Raw genomic sequence first — 14937 nt, forward strand, 5'->3', positions numbered from 1 at the left:
ATAGCAGACCTGGACTCCCCTTCTCTCTCCCCTCTGCTCACACAGCCTCCAGGAAGGAGACTGCCAGCCCCTGACTTTCACTCAAAATGACAGCACCTGGGAGCTTTCCTCTTGAGGCAGCCTCTTGGGTCTCGGGGATCTGCTGCAGCTGATGATTGTCTCTTGCCAAGAAGAGAGCCCTGATCTGGATGGCAGGAGCCCTGGGTGCGAGCCTGGCTCCACTAACGCGGGCAGTCATTCAGGCACTGAAGGCCTCAGTTTTCTTTCCTGCAGAATGAGGGAGCTGTACTGGACTGTGTTCAAAACTGTTTCTGGGACAGCAGGAGAATGACCACACGGCCTCATCCAGGAGAGCTCGGAGGCCCCACTCGGAATGCTGCTCTGGCACATTGAAGAAGGCTCATCACTCTGGGCCTGTAAAGGGAGGGTGCTGGATTAGCTCATTTTAAAGTCCTTTTCAGTTCTGTGAGGATCCTCTGAGGCAGCTAGGTGGTGTCATAGTGCAGAGACTACCATCCTCAATTCAGGAAGACCTGAATTCAGATCTAGCCTCAATCATGTCTACCTGTGTGATACTGGTGAAATTATTTAACCTCTGTTTGCCTCAGTTTTCTCAACAATAGCATCTACCACACAGGATTGTTGTATTAACCGAGATAATAATTGCAAAATGCATAGCACAATCCCTGGCACATAGTATTATGAATACAGGTTCATAATAAGTACTTATGCTTATGCTTAGAAGATCAATGTGATTATATCACAGAGAAGACCCCTGAGTCTGTCATTAGCCTATTTTTCCTTGCTTAGTCCTGCACAAAAATACAGTTGGTCTGAGGTGTTGCTATTCTTGCTGAGCTCAGCAGGGCTAAATTGAATTCAGTCATGGATTTTAAAGTTTGAAGGGAACATAGGAGGCCATCAAGTCCAGGCCCAGGCCCTGTCTTCCATGAGAAGAGCCAAAGACTTTATTTTATAAACAAGGCCCGAGAGCCAAAGACACTGAATTCACAGGGTCAGCAGGGGCAAACAAAACCCAAGCCTCCGTTCTCTCAGTACAGTGGCACTCTCTTATACCTGCAGGACTTTCAAGGGATCTCAGAGGGCATCTTGCCCAGCACCAGAGTGAGGCAGGTGTTACTGCCGCCACTGCATCCTGACAAGTCGTCACCTCACCTTTATTTGGGTGTGTCTCCTGTCCAGGAATTTGCTGCCTCCTGCTGCTTTAAGGCAGCTGCCATTGCAACTGATTGTTAGAAAGTTTCTCCTTAGCTCAAATCTTTCTAAGCTTTCCTGCTGTTCCTAGCTCTGTTCTCTGGGCTCAAGTGAAACCATCCAGTTTGCCTTCCACCCAATAGCTCTTCGGATGCTTGGAGGCAGATACCACGTCCATGTCCTCCATCCGATCTTCTCTCCAAATTAAACAGCTTCAGCTGATCTTCTTCATACTAATAAGCTTTCTGGGAATGAACGTCAGTTTGTCAACATCCTTCCTAAAACATGGCATCCGGAACTGAACATCTGACAGCTCTAGTGCCAGTAACATGCCCCTCATTTTTCCTCATGCTGAACACTGTGGCTCCTTTAATTTAGCTTAAGATAACATTAGCCAAAATCACACTGTTGATTCATATTGAACTTACAGGCTGCTCAAACCCTCAGATCATTATTAATTTTTTTTTACACAAAATGTTTGTTAGCTATACCGCCCCCAGAGATGGAATGGAAGGGTGTGGCTGGGAAGGGAGCTGACCATAACAGCCAGCCAGTCAACAGACTCCTCAGTAAGTTGGGAATGTGGGAGGCTCTGCCTCTGAGGGAGGGCTTCTTAGAATTGAAGGTTCTTGTGACTTAATCTCCCTGTCTCAATTTCCTCAATTATAAAAGGGAAGAAGGATCAGAATAGACCAGGGCTTCTTAAACTTTTTCTACTTGCAACCTTTTTTCAATTTACTGATAATTAATCATAATTTTGTGCTTCTCTCACATTTGGCTATGTGACCCCCATATAGAATTGTGACACACACAATTTGGGGCCCCTCCCATCTCTCTGGCTAGGAGCTGGGAACCACAGCTCCAGAGAACAAAGGCCACAGTGATGAGGGGACTAGAAGCATATGAGACACAGGAGAATTAATTGGAAAAAATGGGTTATTTAGGCTGAGAAAGAGGAGATTTGGGGGGAGGCTATGGGAATTTAGGATTCTAGATTAAATATGAAAGTATCTTAGAGGCTCTTGAATCCAAACTTATAGATGATGAACCTGAGACCCATTGGGATTATGACTTATTTGAAGTGACATAGCTAACAAGATTTAAACCCAGGTGCTACCCACTTTCACTCATTGCCACCTGCATCTTCAAGAATTTGGGAGATTATCTTGTGGAAAGAGGTATGAACAGACTTGCTCTGCTTGTCCCCAGAAGATAGGACCAGAATGATGGATACTATGAGAGGCAGATTTAGGAATGATGTGCAGAATTCCCTACTAGTTAAAGCTATTCTGAAAGAGATGGGTGACTTTGGGCAGGATTGAGTTTCTCATTAATGGGATTCTTTAGTCAGAAGCTGGATGACCTTTTATGGAGGAACTTGGGAAATTTCTGTTCCAGTCCATGTTGGATTTGATGACCTCTTCTGAGGTTCTTACCATTCTGGCTGGGCCTTACCCATGGTCACAAAGAGATTCTGGGCCTTTTTGCAACACTATGCCATCTCTAAAATGAAAGCAACTCATCTTGCGGGCCGGGCCCCTTCCTTGGTCCAGAGGGAAATATCCTGTTCTCAGTAACTGACTGACACCTGTAAAGTCTGGAGGGGCATCTTTTCCTTCCATTACCCAGCATGTACTGATAGACATCAGACCCTTCCCTTCACAATGTGAGAAAGAGGAAAGTCTGAAAAAGCTTTGAAGGGAGGAGGAGGAGAGGGGGTGGAGCTAAGATTGCACAGAACAATCTGCAGGGAATCATTCCCAAAGGCAGGGTTGCAAAAAAGAATAATCTTGCATCATCCGCAGGAAAAGAACAGTGTAAAGGAGCATAAAAGAGACAGAAAGCTAGAGAGAGACTAAAAAATTGAAGGATACTTATCCCAGAAGAGCTGAATTAGACAGTCACAGGAAAAAAGGGACTTTAGTGAACATTTGGCTCTCCTCCAAGAATGTCCTCTACTGTATCCTTGACAAATGGTCGGTCATCCAGCTTCTGTATGAGCCATACACAGAACCTCAGAGCTGGGATGGATAGATCTTAGAAGTCATCTACATCATGGGTAGGAACCTTGTGGAAAGCATTCCAACCTCTTCTAATGAGGAACTTATGACTTTTAAAGGTAGTCCTTTTATTTGTTAACGATCCTAATTTTAGGAAGTTTTTCCTTATCTGGAGCTGAAATCCGTCTCTGCAATTTCTGTATACTGGTCCTGGTTTGTCCTTCTTGAGTCAAAGAGACCAAATCTATTCCTCTTGCAACGGGATAGCCCTTTGCATGCTTCTAAGGCTGGCCATTTGGTCTCCCTAAGTCTCCTCTTCTCCAGGCTAAACATTCCCAGTTCTATGTTAATCTATTTTTCATTCAATATGGCTTCCTATTCTGTCCTTACTCTGGTTACCTTTTTCCTTCCATTTGTCATTATTTTTCCTTAAATAGGGCATCCAGCTGTAACCATAGTACTTTTTGATGTATTGTGAAGCAAGTAAAAGAGGACCCACTTCCCCCCTCCCACCTCTTTTTGCCCTACCCCCACCTCTTTCTGGATTGGCTCTTTGGGCTAATGTAGCCTCAGACTACGTTGACCTTTTGAGGTACCATGTGTCCCCTCTTGTTCTCCAACTTGAGTCCTTTAAGACCCCAAGAATCATTTTCATGGGAAGTATCATCTAGTTTTTAATCCGTGTTAGGCTTCACATTTGCCCCTTCCACATTCCATCATATTATCTTACATTGTTATAAAGTATTAATAAATTTAATCATGTGTTTATTGGATTGGATTAAATGAGATTCGGGCCATCATTATAGCCTGTTGAGATCTTTTTAGCTCCTGATTCTGAAGGCTTCCAAGGGTGTTATTATTGCCTTAGGAGATAGACCACTCCACTAGAGGAAAGGCCCTTCAAATATCTGAAGATGTCAGTCACAGTCTCTTCTTAGTCTTCTCTTCCCTAGCCTCAGTATCTCCATGTCATTCGAGGATTCTGCAAAGGATATGGTAGCCAGAGCTGGCTTTTTTTTTTCATTGTTACTTTGGTAGGCCACATGCTTTGAGTCCTTTTTATGTACAGAGCATATTGCAGATTTTTAAAATAATTTTAAAAATTATTTGCAATAGCACCTATATGCATTTGAAAATTAATAATATATATGTGTGAGACATGTTATTTATTCAGTTTATAGGATGGTATGCATAATTATTATACTGAATAACATGTCATATTGTATTGGAACTAAATGAAGGTCAGAATAATGGTACTTGGTATGTAAATTAATTCCTGGACCTCCTTACAATGTCTTAGCCTCCAGTTGGGGAACCATTGTTTTAGAGAGTAGGGAATAGGGATTTTTAATCTTTGTGTTATGGATTCCCTCGGAGAGTCTGGTGAAACCTTTGGATCTCATCTCAAAATGTTTTTAAATGCATAAAATAAAATACACAGAATTACAAAGGAAACCACTTCTGCTAAAATGAAGATGACTTTTCTCCTGCCAAGTTCATGTATCTCCTGAAATACATGGATTTCATTTGCATGGATTCCTTGGGAGTCTGACTAAGAATCATCGACACAGGACAGAATATTAGGAAAAAAGTAATAATTAGATATAATCAAGAATTTAGAACCCAGGTTCCTACCCAATATCACAGTTCTCCAGTTAGAGAAATAGCCTGATATGATGGAAAGATCATGGGACAGAAAGTTGAGACTACATTTGTAATTCCAGTGTCATCACTGGTGGTTTCTTCAGTCTGAATGTTCCCAGACAAGTTCTCCTCAGTTTCTCCATGTAGCCGACAAGATAAACCAATAGAGGATGTCCAGTTTACAAAGTGCTTTGCATCCATCAATCCTCATAGTATCCTTCTCTGGTATTTCCTCCATTTTATCGATGAAGAAACTGAGGCTTGAAGATGGAAAATGGTTTACTGGAAGCTGTGCAGCAGATCAGTGGGAGAGCTTTCTTGAATCTAGATTTTTTTTTTTGACTAGTCCTATGTTCAACATACCCTGTCCTTTCAGATGATATTTCCCTTGTTCTTTTGAGCAGTCAGGTGGCATTACAGTGCACAGAGGATAGGACCTGGATTCTAGGAGACCTGAGTTCCAATATGACATTGGGCAGCACACTTTACCTCTGCCTCAGTTTCTTCAAGTGTAAAATGGGGATCTATCAGCACTCTTTTTGCAGGGCTGTTGTGAGGCTCAGATGAGATCCTGTTTGTATAGTGGCCGACATGGTAAGTGCTTTGTAAATGTTCTCTAGCAACATGGTCATTATTATTATACTTCCTTGGAGGAACAAGATAATGGACAGAGTAAAAGAGATATAGACTCATTAGGCAGAGGCTGGGTTCAGATTTCTGCTTTGGCACTAACTCTTTGACCCGGGACAAACCTCTTTTTTGGGTTTCAGTTTTCTCTTCTGCAAAATGAATGGGTAGGTCTAGAGAATTACATGATCTCTTAGCCTCTTTTTTTAGGCCCTATAATCTTACATAGGCTGGTTAGCCCTATAATCTTATATAGGCTTGTTAAAAGATGGGTGACCTTACAGCATTTGAATTTTGACCCAAACTTGCTTGACACCACCCCCCTTCCCTCCTAGTGAGCACACACACCGCAAGCACACACACTCTTACTCTCTCTGTCTCTGTTTCTGTCTTGTCTCTGTCTGTCTGCCTCTCTCTTCCAGGAAGTGTCTATAAGTTTTTTCCCAGGGAAAAAAGTGTGAGTTCCCTCCAGAGACTGCAGAGTCAGGGCCCGATCACTTAAAACCAAGAGCTGTGGTCCAAAGGTTTTCTGTAGGTTCTCCTGTCAGCTTTCTTGCCATAGGGTATCTAAGTTGCTTTGTGGACAAGATTTTCCTGCTCTCCTAAGCCAAGCACGAGAAGCCTTGATCAACATTAATCTCTTAAAGTAGGAACATGGTGCATCCAACCCAGTTTAGATTTGAATGTCTGACCAGGGTGTCAAGGGCTTGTCAACCTCCAGGTCTGCTACAAACAGCTCTTGTTGTTCGTCCTTTGTTTTTGAACAGGACCAATGACATCACAGGGAGATTTCTTGACTCAAACATGAATTGGATTTAAGTGAGGCAGAGTTACACAGAGTTGTCCACATCACTCCCAGGGTCATCAAGGCCAAGTGGCAAGATAAAAGTCAGGACAACTGGTGAGGGCCCAGGATGCAGTGGATGGCCTTGCCATCTTCAGTGTCTGACCAAGCTCTTACCACTTCCCAGTGCCTGCTTCAGCCGCCTTTATGGCTGCTGAGACAAATTGTTCTCAACTGCCCATTCAGCCAGGGGAAGTCTTCACAGGCTTCACATAATAACAGCTACTATTTTTCCAATGTCATAAGTACTTTCCTTACAACTACCCTGTGAGCTTGACAATGCAAGTATTGTGATCCTCTTTTTTCAGGTGAGGAAACTGAGGCACAGAGAAGAAAACTTGCCCCACAATCATAAAGCTAGCATGCTTCAGAGCTGGTATTCCAAGTTCCAAGATCCTTTATCAAACTTTGATGTAATGTCAAGAAAGATCAATGCTCTGAACAGGCCGTTCAGATACTCCTTCCTTTTCCAACTTCATAATTGTGTGAGGCTGTATTTTCTCCGTATACTTTAACCAAAACAATATATCACAACAGTTTGGAGAATCCAGCTGGCTTCTATTAGGCCACACATTAGGCAGAAATATGTAAAACAGTGCCACTCTTCAGCCTAATTTTTTTTTTTTAGAAAATAGTTATTTTACAAAAAGCATGTTATTTGTGAAATCATGCAATGTTTATTGCTATTTAAAATAATTTATTAGATAAATATTTTTAATTTGTCAGTTTTAATTTTTTAATATGGTTAATACCAACAGCTATAATTCATATAAATAAAAACTCTTTGGAAAATCCTTGTAATTTTTAAGATTGTAAAGGATTTCAAAGGCCAGGAAATTTGAGAGCCACCACACTAGCCCATGCTATGCTACCTTTGTTTCATTCTAGGACAGCTCATCTGGCTTGTCACCTGGAAATTAGAGCAAGTTTTGTGAAGAAGCTCTCTCACCTCTCCTCTAGTGTGGTGGTGAGCCTTTGAGACAATGCCAGCAGAGCACAAGTGCTGGTAGACTCACCAACACACTGGACAAATGAGATCTAGTATATAAAGTGCTACATTTAACAAGTTAAATTTGAATTAAGCTAATTCTGATTGGAAAAACCCAGGACCTGGAGGCAGAAAACCTGGTCTTAAACCTGTCTCTTGTTGCTGACTTGTTGGGTGACTTTAGAAAAGTCATTTCCCTTCTCTCAGTCAAGTGGGAAACACAAGATGGGAGCACAAATAATTATAGTGCAAAATGGAATCTGCTTTGTGTGTAACACCCAAGGAGAGATAGAGAGCACTTCTAGGAGGAAGGTTCAGGAGTCACAGAGGAAGTGACACCTGAGCTTGGTTGGCCCGGTAGGATGGAAGAGCAGAGCTGGGAAGAGCATTTCCTTCTCATCAGACCAACTGCATAAGCAATGGCACCATGAGAGGGAAGGAGTTGGCCAAGGGCTTTGAGATTCCTCCTCCCCCCCTTCTCCATGGAGGAAAATTCTCTAGGGTAGACTCTGGTTTTATCTTTGCAGAGCAGACCTGCTCCCAATGCTAGCATCTTTCAGTCTTCAGATGGAAAGGTTTCCCCTCCATCTCCCACTCCAGGTGACCCCTAGAGGAACCTGACCTGGGCAAGTAATGGGTTAGGTCTCTGTCTTCCAGCGTCAGTCCCTGCCCCACCCCCACCTCTAATATGTCAGGCTGCTGCAGGGACTAGGGGCTGAGGTCTGGTTTGCTCAAAGGGAGGAGTGAAAGGTAGACACAGATATAGAGATAGACTGTGACACAACGGAGTGGGGGGAGGGGAGAAGGAAAGGGTAAAAGTAAAAGGGAGAGAAAAGGGAAAAAGAGAAGGGAGGAATAAGACAAAGAATAGAGAAGAGAAGAAAAGAGAAGAAAGGGAAAGGGAAGGAAAAGGACAAGAATTTTTTTTTAAAAAAGCAGGAAAATAGGAAGGAAAGAATAGAGGACAAGGAGAAGGAAGGGGAGAAAGGGAAAGGGTAGAGAAAGCTGTAGGAGAGAGGGAGTGAACGAGGAGAAGGAAGGAGAGTGGGAAGAGAAGAGAGGAAGATAGAAGAGGAGGAAAGGGAAAGAATAAAGAGAAAGTGAGGCAGGAGAAGGGGGAGGGGAAGGAGGAAACCGAGACTGAGTAGAGAGGGAGGGAGGGAGGAAGAGAAGAGGAGAGAGAGAGAGAGAGAGAAAGAGAGAGAGAGAGAGAGAGAGAGAGAGAGAGAGAGAGAGAGAGAGAGAGAGAGAGAGAGAGAGAGAGAAAGAGAGGAAAAAGGGAGAGAGCCAGAAGGAAGGGAGGGGGAAGAGAGGGAAAGAGGGAGAGAGCTAAAGAGAGAAAAGGAGGAGGGATGCAGCGAGGGAGGGAGGGGAGCTGAGCAGAGCGGGCGGCGAGACTGCAGCGCAGCCGGAGCCAGAGAGGAACAGGAGCCAGAGGAGCTGCAGCCAGGGGAGCAGGGAGCTGAGCGGGGCCCCGGACGATGCGCTAGCCAAGCCCGAGCCGCTGGAGCCCGAGCCATCCCGGGAAGCAGCACGAGCCGAGTCCCGATCAGAGGTGAGGGCCAGACTGGGGGCCGGGGCCGGGCTGCGGCGGTGGGGCGGGGGTGGAGGCTGCGGGCGGCCAGGGGTGCGGGGGAGGGGGCGGGCTAGGGCCATTGCAGCTGCGGCTAAAGAAGGGGGCCGAGGCCGGGCTTTACCCACCCGTGGCTATCCACGCCCAGCCCAGGGATTCGGCGGCCGCAGCCCGGATCCCTGCCGAAAGGCTTGGCATGGCTAGGGCCTCTTGGGTCCCCCCTAGATCCCGAAGCAGGGTCGCTCTCCCCTCCCCCCTATCCCTAGGCGGCCGATTCCGCACTGGGAATGTCTGGGGGAGGGAGAAGGGAAAGGGCCTGGTAGGTCCTAATCTTGGGGTAGAGGTTCCCCTCCCTGCCCTGCCCTGCCCCGCCCCGCTCCCGGGAGTCGGAATGAGGTAGGGGGCACCGTAGGGGACCTGGAGGACGCCCTCCCTTTGGGAAGCTGTCCTGCTTAAACCCGCAATTCCCTGCTCTACCTCCCCTCCTCCAAGAGGCTGAAGATGGCACTTTCTGAGTCTCTAGGGCCGGGGGGGTGGGGGGGGGTGAGCATGTTACATCTCTTTCCTGCCCCCATAATATCCACTTAGGGTCTCTCCTAACCTAGCTTCTTGGCCAATGTAATGTAAACCTTTTGCCTTTCTCCCATCATAGCATCCTAGGGCAGCTGGCCAAAAGGGAAACTGAGGACCCAGTTCTTTGACCAAGGTCATACGGCTATTTAATGGAGATAATGGAGCTTGAGGCATATTGAGAATCAGTTTCCCTTTGATTTCTGATCCCCTTCCTAGGAAAGGGGTTCGTTCTTTCTGATATCTGGCTTTGATCCTGAGAGGAGGGCAGGGGGCCTTCCCAGGCTTTCTTAATCTTTTTCTCACTTCTCACTTGTCCAGGATGCCTTAGTTCTGAGCCTGACTGGAGATAAAGGGAATGGAAAAAAATAATCTCTCCCAGATTTTTCTAGATCAAGGGGCAGAACTTTAAACCTAAGGGATTCATTCACTGTCTCTTCATATAGATGGGGATGGAATGGAGCCCAAACCGAGGAGACAAGATAGGCAACTGCCAAGAGCACATCACTCAAATGGGGTGATTTTGTAGAAGTATACAGAATTTAAAACTTGTCTTACTTGACCTCAGAGGGCAGAATTAGGGCTGATGGAAGGGAGTTAGAAAGGCAAATTTAGGTTGGATGTAAAGAATTAACTTCCTAATCATGAGAGCTGTCCCAGTGTGGATGTGTCTCTCTCCCCCCCCCCCCCACCCCCGTTGAATTTTGATGCTTTAAAGATTTTTATTGACTATATTGAATGTTATTTTGTTATTTTTTTTATTTTCATAAAAGTCATGTTCAGAATTTTGTCTTATTAGATTCAATCTAACGTGGATGTGGTTGTTTCATGAGGTAGTTTGGCCTCCATCACTGGAGATCTTCTAAGAACTACATAGAGATTTAGATCTAGAAAGGATTGTAGAGATCACATAGACCAGGAGTTCTTTGCTTCGCTTGTGTTCTGGACTCCTTTGGCAGTCTGGTGAAGTCTATAGACTCCTCAAAATAGTTTTTAAATAGATGAAATAATACATATATATATATATATATATATATATATAATTACAAAGGAAACTAGAAATATTGAAATCTAGAAAAATTTTTTTTAATTCATAAGCTCCCTGAAATTATCCCTTCCTTTGCAGGGGATAAATGGCTATTAATTAAGAAGTCTTGATCTAATATATTTTTAAGATGAGAAAATAGACTACAAGATACAGGTCTTTCAAGGTCACACAGTTGGTAAGGGGCAGAGATAGGCTCAGGGCTTCTGACCAAATCCAGCCCATTGCTCTTTCCATTGCTTCAAGCGGAGATTGCATGACCATGTGCCAGTAATATTGTAGCTGGGTTCTTCATCAGTTATCGACTGGATTAGATGCCTCCTGAGGTTCCATCCCATGATAAAATTCTATAATTATACAGTGTTGATGTCAGTGAATCAATCTCTCCTTTGGATCTAAAAGATCAAAGTTCCCAGTACTCATTGACCAAAGGGAAATGATCCAACCTTGTTCAGGGCTCACTTAATGGCTTGTCTTGGCTGTGTTGGAGAACAGGTCTAGAGAAACAAATTGAGTTGCATAGTGACTGAGCTCCTCTGCTTAAACATTTCCAGTGATAGGGAACTCATTCTTTTAGATTTTTCTATTCTAGTAGACCTTCAACTGGAAGGTGACTTTAGCTAATAATGAGGTCTCCATCATTGAAAGTATTTAATCAAAAGCTAGATAGATTATCACCTCTTAGGGAAGTTGTAGTGCCCTAGGTGAGGGGCTAGACTACATAACTGTCAGGGCCCTTCTAGTTTAGAGAAATTCCATACCATCCTGACCATGCAACCTTCCTGGGTCCACAGGGGAATGATAGTAATAACAGCTTACATTCCTCTAAAGCTTTCAGCTTACAAAGCATTTCCATAGCATTTGATGTTCACAACAACTCTAAGGGATCTATAGTATGTGTATTATGATTTCCATCTTAACGGATGATGAAAGCAAGGTTCAGAGGGGTTAAGGAAACCCAGCAAGCTGATGGCACAATCAGGCCTCAAACCCAGATAATCTAACAATACTGGGTTTTAATGCACTGCAGTGTCCTAGGGTGAGAGCTGAAGGGAACCTCCAAAGCCTTTAAACTCATCCTCTGCTTGAGTAGGAATCCCTTCTACAAGATGCCCGCCCTTTCTCTCCATCTCTGCGAGTCTTGACCTCTTTCTCTTATTCTCTGTCTTTGCATGGCTACCCCTGTGTGTCTGTACTGGTTTGTTTTTCCTCTCCATGTCTCTTTCCCTAGGTCCTTGTGTGTCTTTGCTGCAACTTCCCCCTTTATCTTCATTCAACCTTTTAGGACCATGGAGAGCAAATCTAAGCCCTTTTTCATTGACAATTCTTCAAAGATTTGAAGACAGAAATCATGGTGCCTCTTGGCTTCCAAGTTGGTTTTTTCTCTCTATGCTAAACAAATGATAAAGTATTTATTTATATAGAGCACTTAGCATAGTGCCTTGCACACAATAGGAGCTTAATGCTTGTTCCCTTCTTCCCACCCTTTCCTAAACATCCCTAGTTCTTTCAATTTATCTTCCTACAGTGTGCTCTCAAGGTTTTTAAGCATCCATAAAAGTCATGTTCAGAATTTTGTCTTATTAGATTCAGTCCATTTGAGATTGTTGAGTTTGGGGGTTTTTGCATCCCAATCCTATGTTTGCTAGCCATCCCAGATTTGTGTCACCTGTAAATTTGATCAGCATCCATACCACCTGGATCTTTATCCAAGTCACCTGATAAAAATGTTAAGCATGACAGCATCAAGCACAGATCCCTAGGGGGACATTCTATTAGACCTTCCATGCTGATTCCATGGGTTATTTCTCATGGAGTATATCAAGTCTGCCTAGAATACAACTAGCTTTCTTATCTTCTATCTCCCAAGTTCTTCAACTGTGGGTTGTGACCTCATATGGGCTCTTGTAACTAAATGTGGGGGCCATGAAATTATGATTATCAGAAAATGTTTGACCTGAATCTCTCTTGTATGTATTGATTATAACTGGGATCACGTAAAAATTTCTTTTTTTTTCTTTTTTTTTTTTTTATTTAATAGCCTTTAATTTACAGGATATATACATGGGTAACTTTACAGCATTAACAATTGCCATACCTCTTGTTCCAATTTTTCACCTCTTACCCCCCCCCTCCCCCAAATGGCAGGATGACCAGTAGATGTTAAATATATCAAAATATAACCTAGATACACAATAAGTATACATGACCAAAACATCATTTTGCTGTACAAAAAGAATCAGACTCTGAATTATTGTACAATTAGCTTGTGAAGGAAATCAAAGATGCAGGTGTGCACAAATATAGGGACTGGGAATTCAATGTAATGGTTTCTAGTCATCTCCCAGAGTTCTTTTTCTGGGTATAGTTAGTTCAGTTCATTACTGCTCCATTAGAAATGATTTGGTTGATCTTGTTGCTGAGGATGGCCTGATCCATCAGGACTAGTCATCATCTAGTATTGTTGTTGAAGTATATAATGATCTCCTGGTCCTGCTCATTTCACTCAGCATCAGTTCATCACGTAAAAATTTCTTGGGCAAAAAGGTATTGAAAGTGGGAAAAGTTTAATCATTTCCACAAGAAGAGTTGGAAAGATTTTGTCAGACACATTATTAAAATTCAGGTAAACTAAACCATGTTGAAGTTTCTCCCTAATCTACAGTTTAATTAATTATGTTAAAGATGTTAATTTCTTCAGTAATTTTATCATCCCCTTCAGAGGTGGAATTTGAATTCAAATCTTCCTGATTCCAAATTTAACTCTATTCCAGGCAAACTGTCTAAGGCAAGTTATTTGAAAGACAGAACAGAAAATGAGAAAGAGGAAAAAATAGAAAAAAGGAAGGAAGGAAAAAAGAAAAGAAGGAAGGGAAAGAAAGGAAGAAGGAAGTAGGGGAGGGAGGAAAAAAGGAAGGAATGAAAGAAGGCTTGTTTGACTTGATCTGGCCTTGATGAAGTTATTCTGACTCTGTGTAATCATTGCTTTCTTTTCTAGTTGTTCACTAACCATCTTTTAATAACATGTTGCAGGATTTGTCTGAAATTGGTCTATTGTTTACAGATTTAATTATTTTCTTTTTTTCTGAAAATGAGAACATTTGCTCTTCTCCTGTCTCCTGACATCTCCTTTATTCTCCAGGACCTTTCAAAGATCATTAACTGACAGAAGCTTAAATAATCCCATGCATTAATTCCTTCAGTGACCTGGGAGATAGATAGTTCGCCTGGGCTTTGTGGCCGGTACTCATCAGGTCAGTGCTCTTTTATTCTCTTATTCTGATATTGGGGATTGACTTCCTATTAGTCATTTCTGTTATGTCCTTTCAAGTCCAAAGACCCAACAGAGAAACAAGAAAAAAGTAAGGGTTGAGAAGTTCTATCTTCTCTTTGTTTTTGGTTGTCACCATTCCATTCACCCAAAGCAGTGTTATTACTGTTCCTTTTTTCCCATATTGTTGGCCTGAGATTTCCTCTGAAGCCTTAGATCACTTGGAGTTGGAGTTGTAACCCTCTCAATGCCTTTTTTTTTTTTTTTTTACAGGATTGTGTCATGCTTTTGTGTTCATCTCCATACTTTGCCCTTGCTTCCATCTTCTGCACATGACTTTTTAAAATCTAAATTGGCTGGTGAGTTCCATGTGTGTTCACATTGGTCTCTTGAGACTTATTTCCATTTTCCTTCTCCTATGAATTGTTTTTCTTCAGAATATCAGTCTAAAGACTTCCATTTTTTCTGTGCTGAATTTCACCTTGTAGAACTTTAATCTACTATGAGATCTTAACTATATCTTTAAAAAAATATTACTTTTATTGTGAATTTAACAATCATCAACCAATACAAACTTTTCCATATAACAAGAACAAGAAAAAAGATTATATCTTTTTTCTCTGAATTCTCTGAAACCTTTAAAAATATATATTATTACTACTTTTAAAATTAATGAATAAAGACCTATTTTTTTCTCCCTTCCATCTCTTTTACTTTTTGGAAAAAAAAGAAAGAAACAAAGAAGGAAAAATAACACCCTTGCAACAGATATACATGATTAAGAAAAACAAAATCCTGCATTGGCCATGTCCAAAAATATGTCTCATTCCATACCCTGAGACTGTGAACTCTCTTTCAGGAAATGGGCAGCATACTTCATCATCTGCCCTCTGATATTGTGGTGGGTCACTGCACTTATCAGATTCCTAAAGTCCTTCAGGGTTGCCTTGGTGATGTTGTTATCATACAAATTGTTCTCTTGGTTCTGCTTACTTCACTCTACATCAGTTCATACAGTTTTCCCCAGATTCATCTGAAATCATTTCCTTTGTTTCTTATAACCACAATACTATTTCATTACCTCCATATATCATAATTTGTTCAGCCATTTCCCAATTAATGGGTGCCCCTTACTTTAAGTTCCAGTTCTTGCCATTACA

The 14937-nt window shown here is 42.4% G+C and overlaps 1 protein-coding gene across 4 annotated transcripts in view; it reads left to right on the plus strand.

Annotated features, from left to right (window-relative positions):
- DIRAS1 (DIRAS family GTPase 1) overlaps positions 1 to 14937 on the plus strand; it is a 43168-nt gene that overhangs the window by 22583 nt on the left and 5648 nt on the right. Inside the window, exons 1-2 of one of the 4 annotated variants that reach the window (XM_031948075.1) lie at positions 8634 to 8873; positions 13649 to 13760. The exons of 1 other annotated variant lie outside the window; for it this stretch is intronic. The gene's annotated coding sequence lies outside the window, so the exon portion shown is untranslated. Of the gene's footprint in view, positions 1 to 8633; positions 8874 to 13648; positions 13761 to 14050; positions 14137 to 14937 lie in introns of those variants that run through there. 2 more of the 4 variants (XM_031948077.1, XM_031948076.1) reach the window with 2 other exon arrangements.

This window comes from Sarcophilus harrisii, chromosome 1 (assembly GCF_902635505.1).
Source record: "Sarcophilus harrisii chromosome 1, mSarHar1.11, whole genome shotgun sequence".
Lineage (NCBI taxonomy): Eukaryota > Metazoa > Chordata > Mammalia > Dasyuromorphia > Dasyuridae > Sarcophilus > Sarcophilus harrisii.